The sequence below is a fragment of the Thermobia domestica genome, chromosome 9, assembly GCF_964235325.1.
Source record: "Thermobia domestica chromosome 9, izTheDome1.hap1.1, whole genome shotgun sequence".
NCBI lineage: Eukaryota > Metazoa > Arthropoda > Insecta > Zygentoma > Lepismatidae > Thermobia > Thermobia domestica.
This window is the reverse complement of record NC_137462.1, coordinates 234481505-234497794: the sequence shown is the minus strand read 5'-3', so window position 1 is coordinate 234497794 and position 16290 is coordinate 234481505. Positions and strand designations below refer to the sequence as shown.

At 41.9% G+C, this 16290-nt stretch overlaps 1 protein-coding gene across 1 annotated transcript in view; it reads left to right on the top strand.

The window, feature by feature from the left end:
• LOC145660616 (pickpocket protein 28-like) overlaps positions 1–16290 on the top strand; it is a 151376-nt gene that overhangs the window by 35281 nt on the left and 99805 nt on the right. The window lies entirely within an intron of this gene.

Here is a 16290-nt window from a genome sequence, read left to right as displayed (position 1 = left end):
TATGAAGCTTGCTTTTTCGAAATGCGATTGGGCTCTTACCAGGTTTTGATACAAGTTCGCCATTTTCGTTTTTTTTTTAAAAGAAACAACTTACTCCTATTCTGTAAGGTAAAAAAATGAAACAATAATATAACACAATATTTTATCTCTAACTCCTAAAATACATAAGCTATTCTTAATCAGTCTTAGTAGTACTATGTGGGGTGTTGGCCATGACAACTTGTTGGATTGCATTTATTGCGTCGTCATCTGTTGTTTCCGAATCAGAACGCGAGGAGCTAGTACTGCTATCCCAAGATAGTGTGTCCAAATCCAGGGGGTACGCACGATGGGTAAATGTTCGATACATGTGTTCCACAATAGCATGACTGCAATATGGCATCTCTATGCGGGTATGCCCTGAGATAGGGCATCTTAAATTAAGAGGCGCAATTTGACATTGTTCACGTGGTGTTAGAGGAATGCTCTCAGGTTGGAGGTCCAACGTAAAAAATTGTGGGCACCATTTTTTAATGATCCTTGAAGTGTGGCTTCCCCAAGTAAATATAACGCTACCAGCTGGAATCTCATCGGACATCTCGAATAACGCGGTACTTAGAGAATGTCGTCCTGATCCATATACCATATTTGTTTTCTTTTCAAAGTGTGATATGTACATACGATGGAGGACAGGCAAATCGCGTGGTTTAACTGGAGCAACTAGTCCGTAATGTTTGGAGGCGAATTTGGGTTGCTCCTCGGATCTTATGGGATATGTTTTCAAAAATGAAAGCTCTTGCGGTATGTACATGGCGGGTTGCACCTCTAGGCCGACGGTAGCAATGAAAAAAGCCTGGGCGACTTGAAATGCATACTTGCTTTCGAGATCAACAGTCTCTCCGGTCATCTGATCGTCGTGTCTGCTTGCCATAGTGTTTCTCTATAGTTATTCGATCTGTATGGGGAAATAAAAAAAATGTTAATGTTTCTTCGGAATCGTAGGATCTGTGACATCTTAACATCCGTTTGAAAGCAACTGGACTAAATAGCTTTACGGGTAAACTGATGATATAAACTATATACTTGTATCAATTTGGCGTAACTACACATATGAGGCGCTTGATTATGGGGCTTGTAGGGACAATAAAGGTTTGATATGTCCTGACAAGTCATATACTCAGGGGTTAGGTGTCGCACATAAGGTTGCAAATCAATCGCGATCATTCGATCAAGCTCACGGCGGAGGTACATCTGTACTTCTTCTCCGTACGTTAATATCCTTGCCCCCTGGAACAACCGCTTTCGCACCCAGGTGATAGCTTCATCGGGTGTAAATCTTCCTAGTTCGTATACACCATGAGATTGTTGCTCATATTCGTATACGATTTCTTTATCCGGTCTACTTAAACTTTCGAATGGGATGGGCGGTTTGAGGAGAAAGTTTACGGGCGTTAAGGGACCTTGATTATCTTCGGGAATGAGTAGAATAGTGAGTTCTTTCCACACTTTGATCCCATTATGTAACTGTACACCCTCCATAACTAACAGGTTTGCGGGGGTAAACGAGCGGAAACCGCTTACCTCCCTTGATACGCCACATTTTTTCTCCATATTTATGACAGTTGATCCCTCTCCACTGTAAAGTGAGATTCATGATTATTTGAAAACGTAATTATAAATAGGTCCTAGATTTCTATTCTACCCTAGCGTAATAAAATCCTATCATTGCTTACTTGCTAATATGATTTAGGTGTTGTAATCTATTTACTTATTTATTTATTATTTATTATTATCCTGCAATAACGCCTGACTACCTAAGTTCGCCTGACCTGTGCACTACATGTGTCTATGAATCTTAATCCCAGCTCCCTTTAATTTCCTTGGGATTGAGATGCTGGAGTGTTTTGCACTGTATTTAATGTCCTCGGCTGACTAGGCCTGTTGTCTCGTCTTGCATTGAGTGCCCCATTACGGGGTCCATTAACGTTTCTTCTATCATCTTTTAAGGTTCCAGCCTGAGGTTTATTCCCAGGAGCTGAATCCTTCAAAACAGTCCCATTTATGTGAGTTGTGGCCCAACATTCACGTTTCATATGCGAGGGGCGTCCACGTCTGAAACAGGTATACTGCTTCCTTGCTTGCTGTTGTTTCTGCTTGCTAATCTCCTTCTGCGATACGGTTACTGTTTGCAACCGTTTTGGCACTGCCCGGGAAGGAAAGGCTCTCTTTCCCTGTGTTCCCGTGGATTGGGTGTTTCGAGTACTACTGACTGATTTTAAAGGTTGTTCCTGTTCCCTTCGTAACTGTGAGTAAATACGAGCCTTTTCAAATCGCTCCAAAGCACTCTTAATCTCCTCCAACTTATCACACCCGCGCTCAATCACGTAGGCTAACGCATCAGAAGGCAAACCTCGTAAGATATGCTGAATCTTGTCATCTTCACTCATTTTTGGAGAGACCCGTTGACACAATTTGAGAATCGAGTAATAGTATTGAGAATATGTTTCGTAGGGCGCTTTCCTTTTACTCCATAATGATGCGTGAGGGTCGCTCAAAGAATCAGTCGTTCCGAATGCTTCCCGTAGACGTTTGGCCGCATCATCAAAACTGGTTAGTCCTAACAATTCCTCATAATGCAATTCGTAAAAATCTCGAGCAGGTCCATATAAGTATGCCACCAAGTATTTGATGCTATCTGCGTCAGACCAGCGATATAATTTGGCCGCCACGCGGTACGCTTGTAAGAAGTCCTCGAGGGATTCCTCGGGTTGTCCTCCATATTGATCTACTTTGATTGAAGGAACTTTCGGTTGAATAGTTAGCGTTCCATTAGAAGTAGCCATTTTGCTGTGCCAAGCAATACAAATCAAGCTTTTAGGTACTTACGTAGAAGCTGGGAGACTACTTGGCTCAGCAATTGGACAGTTGTACTACCTGCAAGGAAAAATCCTATTATCCTTGCATCTTTTACCACTCTATAAATGCATGCATGCAATGTTCGAATAATTCCCGTTGAGATGACATTTTTGTTTCATCTAGCCGGCTAGATCTCTTCTACCTCGTAGCATATTGGTTTCTCCGTTTCAGTTTCAATGAGCTCGTCGTGTTGTCACCTTCTTTCCTTGTCCTACTAAGAAGTATACTTTCAGTTACACACACAAACACATGAGTGCTAGTGGGAAATATTGAATTTGTACGAAGAGTAGGGGAAATATTACTCTTCCATACTGCTGCCAACAAAGGGGGGAATTCCCCAACCAACACTGGGCTGTTACTCACCCATTCACACCTTACAAGCATCAAGTAGGACATTTCCATTTTAGTCCTGAATCCATTCAATTTCATTCACTTGAGTTGTCTCCTGCTTTTCTCGTGAGTGGTACTTCTTTAGTCGTTCGATGTTAACGACCTTTATCTTCCTAGGGTTCGCAACTAGTTCAAGGCGACATGCATTACTTGGAAATATTTTTCGCAAATAGTAGGGCCCGACATAACGCGGCATCATCTTTGTGCTAACATCCTTCTTCTGGGGATACCATCGGCACAGCACCAAATCTCCTTCTGTCAATTTAATCGACTGTCGACTTACATCCACTCGCTGTTTGGTCTTCCCTTGATTCCTTATAATGGCTTCCTGTACCAATTTTCGTATGAGACGCAGCTGTTGCTGATGTTGCTGAACCGACGGGTACTCGTATCGAACCCTCGTTTCGTTAGGAAAACGTGCCTTCTGTCCAAAAAGGACCTCATACGGTGAGTACTTCCGCACTTCCGAGCGTGATACATTATAGGCGTAGGCGCATAATTTCACATACTGCGCCCAGAGTTTAGGTTGTTTCGTAGTATATTTAGTTAAGAAAGCTGCTATTACCGCATTCACTCTTTCAGTCCTTCCATTAGTACTCGGTTTAAAGGACGCTGTCCTTTTGTGCTTAATTTCGAACAAGTGGTTAAATTCTTCCATTAACCGGGACATAAAATTCCCTCCTTGATCCGTTAGTACGAATCTGGGAAGTCCGAACACCGTGATTAGATTCTCTAGAATTGCTCTCGCGACTGTCGATGTCTTGATGTTTCTCAGAGGCACACAAATAAGCCAGTGACTTAAGTGTTCCACCATTACCAAGATGTATGCGTACCCTTGACTTCTGTGCAAAGGACCGTATATGTCTAGTCCCCATACGTTAAATAACGAATTTTCTACCGGAATAGGATTCAACAATCCTTGCTTTTTCTCCCGGGGAATATTTACTCGCTGACAGAGATCGCAGCTCTGTACGTATTCCTTAATGATTTTTCCCATACAAGGGAAATAATATCGTTCGTTGACCTTCGCGTACGTCCTAGAATATCCACTATGAGCGCCGTGAAGTGGTTCGTCGTGCGCCTCTTCCAAAACCTTTGGTATCATCTTCTCAGGAACCACAAGCTTGAAATCCTTTCCCATGACGCGGTACAAAATTCCATCTTGCAAACAATAGGGTCGAACTTCGGTACCAGTCGGATCTTGCTCCTTAAGTTGAATCAGTCTGGCTACTGTGGCGTCTTCATGCTGTAGGTCCTTCACGTCGCATTTGGTTCCTACGCAACTGGGATCCATTACTAGATTAGCCCAGGCCACTTGTTCTTCTTTTATTTCCTTTCTTTCTGTAATGTCTTTTTCTTGCTGGGACGGATAACGCGACAATAAGTCAGCTAGAACATTGTTACTTCCCTTCACATGCGTGATTGTAAATTGATAAGGTTGAAGCCGGAGGGCCCACCGCATCAAGCGTGAGTTGAGCGACTTATTTTTCTGGACTTGACAGGCTCCTGAACAATCACTAAATACGCGAAATGGTTTATCCGCTAGGTAGTAATGGAAATGGAGGATAGTCTTCACTATAGCCAGTGCTTCCCTTTCGGGCGACGAGAACCTTGTCTCGGCATCATTAAGGACTTTCGAGAAATATGCCAATGGTCGTTCCCCCTTATCGTCTTGAACCTGCGCGATATAACCCCCTACGGAATTTAGACAAGCATCCGTGTACACCAACACCTCCCTAGCGGGATCATAATGGGCAAGCACGGGTGACGTGGCCAACTTTTCCTTTAATGTATCCCAGGCACGTTTCTCTATCTCGCCTACTACAAATTTCCGGTTCTTATTAGTAAGATCAGTCAGCGGTTTCGCTATTTCTGAAAATCCTTTCACATACATTCGGTAATACGAGCAAGAGCCGAGAAATGATCTCACCTCTTTCACCGTTGTTGGGTAGGGTATCTCCCGTATGGCGCTAACTTTCTCTGGATCTACTCGCACTCCATTTTTCCCTACGGTGTGACCTAAAACCGACGCCTCTTCGTAAGCAAAGAATCACTTCCCAGGGTGCAACTTTAAATTGTGTTCTCGCAACCGATCAAATATTCGCACTAACTCATCTAACATCCCCTGGAAGGTCGAGTGAGGCACCATAATATCATCCAAGTATATTAGTAGGGTCCGCCATTTCATATCGCTGAACACCGCGTCCATGGTTCTTTGGAAAAGTGAGGGTGCAATGTTCAGTCCAAACGGCAAACGTTTAAAATTGAACTTACCAGCGCTACAGACGAACGCTGTCTTGTCTATATCGTCCGGATGTAAGGGCAACTGCCAATAACCGCTCCTAAGATCCAGGGTTGATATTAATTTTGTCCCATTAAAGTGTGCTAGGATGTCATCGATGCGGGGAATCGGATAAGGCAGGGGTCTGATAAGTAAATTTAACTTACGAAAATCCGCACAGAAGCGAGTAGAACCGTCCTTCTTCCCGACTAGAACGATCGGGCTGGCGTACGGGCTGGTCGAGGGCTCTATAATTTGTAAATCTAACATTTTCTGCACCTCCTGAGCCACCAACTCGCGTTGTTTCGGCGTTTCACGATATGGTGGGTACGCCACTGGTATGTCTGTTGTTAGTTCTATCCTGGGAACGTACACATTTCTAGCCGCTGTAAGGCAGGTTTTGTCCCAGGCAAAAACGTCTCTGTACTCCATGATTAACCCTAATAACCGCTTTCTCTCTTCTGGGGAAAGGTTCGGACCGATATTCAACGCTTCACTTAAGTCCTTTATGGTTGACGGCATCTCTCGGGTAGGGGCCGCCAAGATGTCGTATTCAAAATCGTCGGTCTTTTTGGATATTTGTATGACCTGATGTACATATGCCTCTTCACCTCCAGAGAACTCCTTTTTGGTCTCTGGATATGGCTTCAGTGTGCCGAGGCAAAATCCTTTAAGCACGGTTTTTGTTCTCTCTCCAGAGTTAGTTACAGATATTCTTAGGGTACCATCAATGTTGTAAACCGGTCCCTGATGCATAAGGCGTTGATATCCCTCCCTAGCACCTTGAGATGGGGTAAATTCCCAGACACTTACATCGGCTTTAGGAGCCCTTATTTCCACGTCCCGTTCAGAATGGGGAGGAATGCACAATGTTTTTGGTAAGATGACTTCATACGGACCCGTAGTTTCTCCTGTTATTTCTTCATTCTCGCGTTCGTCTGGAGGGGTTACTATTATCTCGGGAGTAACCCCAACGATCGTTTGTAGTTCATTCTCCCTCGAACCTCTTCGGACCCGGCTCTTCCTAACCTGGAGGTTTTCGGTCGGATTCGCTCCACATCCCACATTATGTCTTCTCTTCGCCACACCTTGAAGTCTTCTCACAGTCGAAAATTTGCTAGTTCCCCTCTGATTACGCTGGGGTTTCGGGCTAATTCGCTCCCGTGGTGGGGTACTTATCTCCATGGGCTGGGTCATGATGGTGGGTCGCACTTTCCACAATCGTCCAATAGATCTTTTCGTCGGAGGCTTAAAGGGCCAAGTTCGCCTTTGATCGCAGTCCTGCCTGTCGTCACCCAGCGATGTCGTCACCTCCCCAGGTAATATCCTGTAGCTCGGTGGGGTCGGTTTCCATTGCTTCCTCCGATTATACCAAATAATATCTGAGAGGTCTACTCGGTGCACGGCGTGAACATTATATTTACGAGGGGTTTCGAAATATACCTTACTCGTATGGTTCCCCTCTCGATCAATCATTTGCAAGTGATTTGGTTGCACCGAGTGCACGAATTTATTCAGGAAATCAGCTCCCAGAATCACGTCAAAAGGAGATTTCGTGTCTAGTAAAGCCATATTAACGTACCGTCGTACCGGGGGACCCGGACGATCCTTTAAGAAACACAACACCCGTATAACCGGTAGATAGTCTGACAGTTGTAAACCCACTCCTCTCACACGAACATGCCCCTGTAGACGGTCGGGGATTAGGAAGCGTTGGGGTAAGAATCTTGGGTTCAGAATACAAATCTGAGATCCTGTGTCCACCAGAGCAGTTCCCGAGCGATTTCCAATCCGGATCTGAACGGTAGGTAACAGCCCATAACCGAAACCCAGACCATGCTCGTTTTTCTCCTGGTTTAAATACATCCTTTTTCCACTCTTGAGAGCATGGGCCTGCACTGCATCTTCCGGGAAAATGTCATTCTCTGGCAATGCGTCCACAATAGAGGGGTTCACCACACGGTCCCATTTAGTTTTTAAGGAGTTAAGATGTCCATGACCAAGTCTACGACTAATTGCCTCTGCTCCTTCAAACCTCCTCAAAAGCGGTATCCAGTCTCTCCAACTAGCTGTCGTTTCGTCCACACTTTGTAACAGCCTCCAGAGCAAATACGGACGTAGACCGGCTAAAATTCGGTAATTTACTTCGAGGTCTGTAGGTGTTCGCCCAAGTCTGCGAAGATCCCTAATTAACCGGTAGATAAACGCTTGACTGCATTCCCCCTTTGTTTGTTTTCTTGTTTTTACACTCTGCTCTAACCGCGCCTTGTACTCAAAAGATGGAAACGCGTTCTGTAATAATATTCGAAACTCATCATAAGTGATGGATCCTAACGGTTCTATTTCTAAAGTCCACCAGTCAAGCACAGGACCGGTCAGATATGCGGTTACGTAGCACATTTTACATCCGTCATCCCAGCCATATATACGGGCTACAATAGAATATTCTTCTAGGAACCGATCCGCGCTCTCCAAAGGTGAACCACTAAATTTTGCTAGCTTCAGTTCGGGGCAAACACGCGGAAAATCTCCGTCAGATTCAGTTTCCGAAAAGATAGGGGAATCTGGATGCGGTGGAGGACTCGGGATGGGTGGCCTCTCTTTTCTTGCTGTTCGTCGAGATTCATCCTGCGTAACTGGCGGGTTAGAGAAGGTCTTCTCTTTATGTGCAATTGGTGGTTGATTATTAGTTTCTATTTTTGGATTAGAAGTTTCGTTATTCGCTGGTAATTCAATAATATTGGGTCTGATTGCCTGATTTGCAAGGATGGTCCCTACGACCATCGTATTTTCATTCAGGTGAGGTATAACTTGAGATTCTGCGGGGCCGCCTGACAAAGGACCGATGTCGGAAGCCCGTGGTGGCTTAATATTTACATCAGGATACAAAGACGCGCCGGCGATTGATGCTCCTCCGGGCCATTGGTTATCCACTTTACCCTGCATCAATTGTATATGGTCTGCAGGTAGTTTCACATCTGCTGAATGTGCAAATGTCCAGGTGAAGTATTCCGGGCTCTCCGAGTGTAAAAAAGTAGCATTCGGAGCCGCATTTACCGTACCATTGCCTGTATGTGATTCCTCCGTAACATCACTATCCAAATATCGTTTTAAAACCCATACCGGAATCGTCTGCGCACTTACCGATACACACTGTGGTAATTGTTCCTCTGTACCCGCTTGGACTGCCGGCGGCCGCACCAGTGGTTCAGATTTTTCATCATTAGTGTCCAAGCCTCGTAACGCTAACTCAAGATCTCTATCAACGCCCCTATGATCGTCGACTATCGGGGAACTGCCTGCTACATAGTCGGTTTGTATTGACCGTGTAACATATGTTTTTGGTTCCATTCCCTTTGCCTTCTCTTCAATTCGTTCTAGAATTGTGGTTAAATTAGTTAAGTCTTGCGTCGCAATTCTGGATGGAGAAGTAATTTTCTCTGTCACTTCTCGAGAAATTGCTTCATTCAGTAGTGACTCCGTATCCGTTGAAGGCTTTGGGTCATGTATACCAGTGGACATTGAAGGCTGAAAGTCATACTTGGGGTCCCATTCCATACTAGGGAGTCGGGAAGTAGTACTAAACATGTGGACGGGAGAGTCGGCCGTCATGGCCGGGCTGGCTGAAACTGCTGTCTCGGCATCCTTCGCGCTTCTACTCGGTTCCACCGTTTCCCAATTTCCTACAATCGTTTCCGCATTTTCGAACCGAGGTGTGTTACTTTGATCATCTTCCGTCAGTGCAGGTGATGACTGGTTTGTTTCTTCCGCCCTTTCAACCTGAAAGCCTGCATAGTCCGCAGGTTGCACAGGATAAGACTCGGTATCGAACTCCCCGGCAAGCTGCTGGTTCGCGACCCCCTCTTTAAACCATGATTCTAATTCTTCGTCTCCACTGAGACTTTCAGCGTCCTCATCGTCTGTAAACACGAGAAACTTTCGAGGAGCAGGGACAGGCTTTTCTTTCTTTACTGCCGTAGCAGAAGTCGAAGGCTGGGCATCGTCGACCGGACTCGAGGCGGCTATCGGAGTAGGTTCGGAGCCTTCTCCCTCTATCTCAGCCACGGCGTGGGGTGCTGGAGATTGTGCCTCGATGGGGGAGTCGCTTTCTGCCCAAGTATCAATAAATCTTTTATTTTTCTTATCATATTTCCATCTTCCCCATTGAGGTTCGCGAGTTCCTCGCTTCCAAATCTGATTACAAGTGGTTTTTGTGCAGTAAACATTACCAAACTCGTCGATACAAAACGGGTGTTCGTGATTAATTTCGTACCATATGTTCGGAATAAATTTCCTTTTTATTTTCCGTAATGTCTCTCGGAAATTCATGGTTATTCCCTACCGGTGGGTACCCGAGGCTGACAACAAATTGTTATAATACTAGAGCCGCGACTAACGACACACTACCATCCGTACGCACTAAGTACCCCCAAAACAATTCAAAATGATATAGTACTTACATGAAAAATGAGCAATATTTCCTACAGCAATATCCTTAGTTAACACTTTAGCATTTTCGTACTCTATGCATCTCACTTATAAAAATTGCATTTATCACATTACATAGACACACTACCTTTCCACATATATCAAACACAGGACGACTACGTCCTCTTATCCACATTAGACCACAAAATCACACAAATATCACTTGATAATGAGAAATCATACGTTGACAGCGAGCGATGGTACAAGTACAGTAAGGCAGCCGGCGCAAGGCAACTCAAATACCCGGCGCCGAAAACACCAATTATGTTACGGAGGCCCGTAACAATAAGAAAAAAAAATAATGTGTTGGGGTGACACATGGCGTAGCTTCAATAAGACCTGGGTCAAGACTCCCGGTACATCTCGATTTCAGCCGAAAGCTTGGTTGAACTCAAGCGGTCGAATCGCACCCGAAGTGCATCGGATTCTTTACTGGGCCCGGCGTCCATCATGTACCATCGAGACCCAGAAATGGTAGAGCATTAAAGTTAATCAATAAACTTGGCACCTACGAGAGGTGGGCGATCGAAACACTGGTATTTGAGGATTGCACCTTCATACAGCATGTCCTCCAACATAGGAAAGAAATTGACCTCCTTACTACATATAATTACCTAAGGGATTCTCTGGAAATTAAATTCATTCCCTCAATTAATTAGCTTTATTAAAGAAATTGAAAAGGAGAAAAAAATACAAAAATGTCTTAACCACATACCACTCGGCTATGGCCGAGAATGACACTTCGATTTGAAAGTTCTAGACTACTACTGGCTAATTTAATATATATGAGTGGTCATGAGTTTCCCTGAAATACTTGAAATAATCACAGAACCAGCTGTTTAGCTTTTCCATGGATATCTGCTAGTCGCGCACAATTTGAGTTTGTAAGAAAGCTGGAAAAATTGAAGTAAATCTCAAATGAACCAAATTTGGTCGAAACAACGGGAAAATTACACACTCGTCGGGCGTTATTAATATTGGTGCTCATAGTTCTAATTCAAGCTGTCAACAAGGGACGAGTACGTTTCAGCTCGTTCCGAGACTATCTCATTACAACAGAATGAAAATTTATAAAATTGCTAAAATTATTCTCAAATTCTCAAGTTTCGAGAAATCTAATTAAAATACATTACAGCATTAATTCAGACTATTTCTGCCTAATACAGTTCGAGTCTACAGTGCATAGACTTTTCTACGATACCCAACCCGGCTGGGATCAGTTTATGCTTGCTGACACAGCCGACCAACGCGGCCACAATAATAGGGAAAGCTTTAGATTTCATTGGTCTGCCATAGGCAAACAGAGACTAAGTTCGCTTTAAAAATCGCTTAACTGTTAATAATTCCTAACCTTGACAAAATTCACCTTAGAACTCTCGTTTTTGGGACGGAGGAGGAGGTTGCCTACTCCCGGTCTTGTTCCTGAGTTGGCGGACATGGGTGCATGTCGACTACCTTACTGTCTTTAACATTCGCGCGCTATCTTTTATTCTCCTTACATGTTTGCGAGTGTTCTACTCACCGTGTGGATTCTATCTTAGAGTAACCTTTAAAACAACGCGTATCGAGTTCAGACAGACACTGCGAAAAAGCTTCTGTAGGACCCCGCGGGGCTCCGAACTCGCGTTTTTATACTCGGGAAGTAGGGTAACCATAGCCTTGGGTCGACCCACCAAAGGAGGGATAGGATTCCTGTAACCTTGGACACGCCTCTTTAGAGTGAGATGGAAGAAGACACAACAATAGAGAGAGAAGATGTTATTTCCGTATTTGTCTGAATACCGGAAATCGCATCTGTTTATGAATTTCTGCAAAATCCAAATTTTTCATCAACACAAAGTTTTATATGAGAAAGCAAAAGTAATTTGTTAAAATGAACAGCAATTTAGCTGAATGTATTAAAGTAAATTTAATGAGGGAATATTCTCCATGTCGCGCAATTATCGTTGACAACAACATTTTTTCTCCCTACATCTGTTAAACATCACAGATCGCCGTGAATTCTGCTTACCATCACTCACATACCAATCTCTCTTTACCTAACAAGTCCTCTTTACCTATTGCGTTCATTTACACTCCCAACGCAAAAGCCAGGAATCCAGGTTCCGACCGGTTCAAAGCAAGTTTACGGCCTTGTACGGCTTCGCCAGTGACTTACTTCGAACCTAGGATAGAACTTGCACACGTTAGGTATGATCATGTATACAGTCGGCCAAGCTTCCTGTTGCGTTCAGCCAACCAAGTACAACTCAGTCTCATACTTCGTCCTCCTATTACCTAACATTTCCACGTGTACCGAGCTCGACTGGGAGTCGAACCAGGACACCTCTCATTCGTGTTCCACCCCAGCAGGAAAACGCTGTTTTCCTATCATGGTGTCACTGTGAATATGAATTCTATCCACATTATCGATTCATTATTAGGTTTTAATTTTGTTTATTTATTTATTATTATTTTTTTTAATTATTCTTTTCTGTTGCTTGTAAGTGCTGTTTAAACTTAGAAAGAAGTAAATTTCTTATCTGTCTGCGCTTCCGGTGCTAAACTCGGTGACGATTTCCGGCAACAATCTCTAGTAATGTTCATCATTTGTGTCTCTCTCAACTTTACATATCTGAGGTACGTGTGTTTGGTGCCCGGTTACAAATAGTATCCTGGGACAGGGCCGTATTCTGAAGTATAGGGGCTCAAAACCTGTATCGTAACAACATAAGGTAGAAGTTTATTTTTTTTTAATACTGCAAACGAACTTCTTAGTTTGATACAAGGTTAACCTTCTTTTTACGAAGTAGGATGCAAACACATCCCAGTGCTAATTATTTTTTTCGTTGTTATTGTTGTAAAAATATTTCTACAAGGTCAAGATTCAATGACTTTAATTATTCACTTGTATGAAATATTTTTACGTTAAAGGCTATTGTACTAAATGAACTGTCTTCTAAATATATACAAATTATTCGAGCGGGTGCAAGTACACCCCAATTGCTAAATCATGTTACTTCTTAAATATGCATGGTTTTCCTCAACGACCACTAGGTAGTAGCCCAGGTAAGCTTTCTTTTCATAGTTAATTGTTCCTATTCTACAATTATCATGCACAAATATGGTAGTGTAGGGACAAGGATGATATAAAGCTTTTACCTTTCTTCTCTGTCTTATGTTGTATGTAGAAAATAAATTTGTCTTAGGCAGTGGCGTATTTAGGGGGCCTTCCGGGTGTATGCCCCCTGAAATCTTACTTACTATAGTAAAGTATACGAAATATCTTGCAGAATTTTCACATTTTCAGGAAAAGCCCCGCCCTGAAAGTTAGTAAAGCCCCTCCCGAAACAAAATCGTAAATACACCACTGGTGTTAGGTATTAGAGGACGGTTTACTTCTCTCGAATATTAGTGATAATGGGCCATATGCAGAGTCGTTTTGACGTATGATTAGCAGTCATACTAAAGGCCTGACTACTGCAAGAAACATATGTTAGTCGAAGTCTTGAAATTTTTCAGTTAAGTTTTAACTTTCATATACATTGTATGAATATTTCGAACAAATTTTTCACTGATTTATCACATACGTAATAATCTGTTACCACCTATCATGTGCTTCGGATCTGCAAAATCGGTAAAGCTCCAAATTCTGTAATGCATTGACTGTTCCTTAAGCTTGTTCAGAATAGGGAAAGTATCGAATTTTCTGTTCATGGATCATACACGTAATAGACGGTTCATCTGAGCGTATGGTTTCCTAGGCTGTGGAATATATAACCACGATCACGGTTTACCCAGTCCTGAATATTTCTGAATTTTTAACAAGAAAATTCAACATATCGTTACGAAACTTTTTTAATACAGAAAAGAAAATTATGGAATACATTTAAAAAGATTGGAAAATCAATCACTGTTCCAATTCACAAGAAAGACGACAAAACTGATTGTAATAATTATCGAGGCATTTCTCTTAACATTCTATTATAAAGATTTACCCCATACGCAGATGAAATTATTGGAGATTGTCAATGTGGATTTAGTCGAAATCGACCAGATATTTACCATTCGACAAATACTCGAAAAGAAATGGACATATATTACCCAGTACATCAACTGTTTATTGATTTTAGACAGTCTTACAACTCGGTTAGGAGGGAAACATTGTACAGCATTCTTACAGAATTTGAAATACCGAAAAAGCTAGGTCTATTAAGTGTTTAAATGAATCCCAGAGTAAAGTCCGAGTAGAAAAATGCGAGCTTCCACGTCGAGGTTGGCCTGAAACAAGGATATGCGTTATCGCAGTTATTATTCAGCTTTGTCACGGAGTACGCTATAAGAAAAATCAAAGATAGGAACCAGGGCCTAGAGTTGAATGGTATTCACCAGGTTATGGTGTATGCTGATGATGTAAAACTAATAGGAGAACAATCTAAAGAAATGCAGAGGCCTTATTAAACGCTTCCAGGGACATGAGTAAATGCAGAGAAATCTAAATACAAGGAAGTTCACAAGAGTCGTAATACGGCAAATTATGAATCCGTTAAAATATCAATTAATACTTTCGACAAAGTGGATACTTTCAAATATCTTGGATCAGTATTACAGACTAAAATCATACCCACAAAGAAATTAAACGTCGACTGAAATAAGGAAATTCTTGTTATTATTCAGTTCAAAATATTTTGTAGTCGCGAATTCTTTCAAGGAATTTAAAGCTTAAAATATATAAAATTATAATTATGCCTGTTATATTTTATGGTTGTGAAACATGGTCGCTTACGCTGAGGGAAGAACGCAGACTGAAATTATTTGAAAATAAAATTCTGAGACGTATATTTGGACCCAAGAGTAACGGGAATGGGAAATGGCGAAAACTTCATATTGAGGAACTACATAATTTATACGGTTTACCAAACATCGTTAGTCATCAAGTCTAGGAGGCTCAGGTAGGCAGGTCATGCAGCCAGAATGGAAGAAGGTAGGAACGCTTTCAAAGTTTCAACTGGAAATTCAATCGGGAAACATCCATCAGGAAAACCTAGGCCCAGATGGGAGGACAATATTGAGATGGATCTAGCAGAAATAGGAATACAAAGTAGAAACTGGATTGAATTTGATAAGGGAAGAAGTCAATGGAGAGCTTTTGTGGCCATAGAGAAAGAAAGAGAGAGGGAATACATTTAAGTTAAGCACAACTGCACAACAAACATAAGTGAATGGCTAGCTTTTGCGCTTCTACCGTGAAGTCCGGGATTCAACCCCGCATTCGACCATTTTGACAAAAGTTTTTCTTAATTCCATCTGTGAATGTAGAGATAATGCGAGTACTGTGAGTCCTGGCCGAATTCCTTTCTAATCTTTTTTAAATCTTTGTTATTACTAATTACCGGCAGTGATGGGTTTGCGAAGAGGGTTAGCGTAAGGATGTCTTTCGGATTGAAGCCTCTACCCCGAAATTACGGAATTTCTAAAACAAACTAAATATTAGTTTTGCCTTTACTCATAAACTTCAAGCTGCCCTCAAATAAAAAATTAAGAATTTTTAGAAAAAACTAAGCATTAATAAGAAAAGCCCTTCCCAAAATACTTTTCTAAATCCACCACTGATCATCAGTATAAAATGGTCTTCAAGGTTGTATCTGGAAGATTATAGCTAAATATGCAAACGAAACGAAATATTTGTTATGCCTGTACTCATAAACTTAAGCTCCTCTTAAATAAAAGTTTGGAATTTTTAGAAAAAACATACATTATTCAGAAAAAACCCTCCCAAATATTTTTCTAAATCCGATACTGATTATTTCTATCAAATGGTTTCAAGGTTGTGTCCAGAAGATTATTGTTAAATCATTGCACAGCTACAGTATAACGGAAATATGGATTTACACTTTTACGAATATATTAAAAACCGTTCGCTCTGACGGATATATTAAGAAACATAAGTTTAATTACGTGCTAGAAGCTAGAGTACTAAGCTCTAAGAAGTGAAACACGGATGACTAAATAGAAATGATCTAGAAAAGAATAAAATGTCGATAATTTAGAAGTTAAAATAAAGTTAAATAGCGTCTACAATTGTCCTCAAATACTGCGTAATTTATGTTTACTTTAATTCATAAGCCATGCTCCAGCCATCATGATAGTGAATTCCAGAGCGAAATATGGTATTTAGGTCATGGAACCTTATTTAACTTTAGAGTATACTATAAGAAAAGTATTTAAACCGAAAAATCATGAAAATGAAAAAAGCC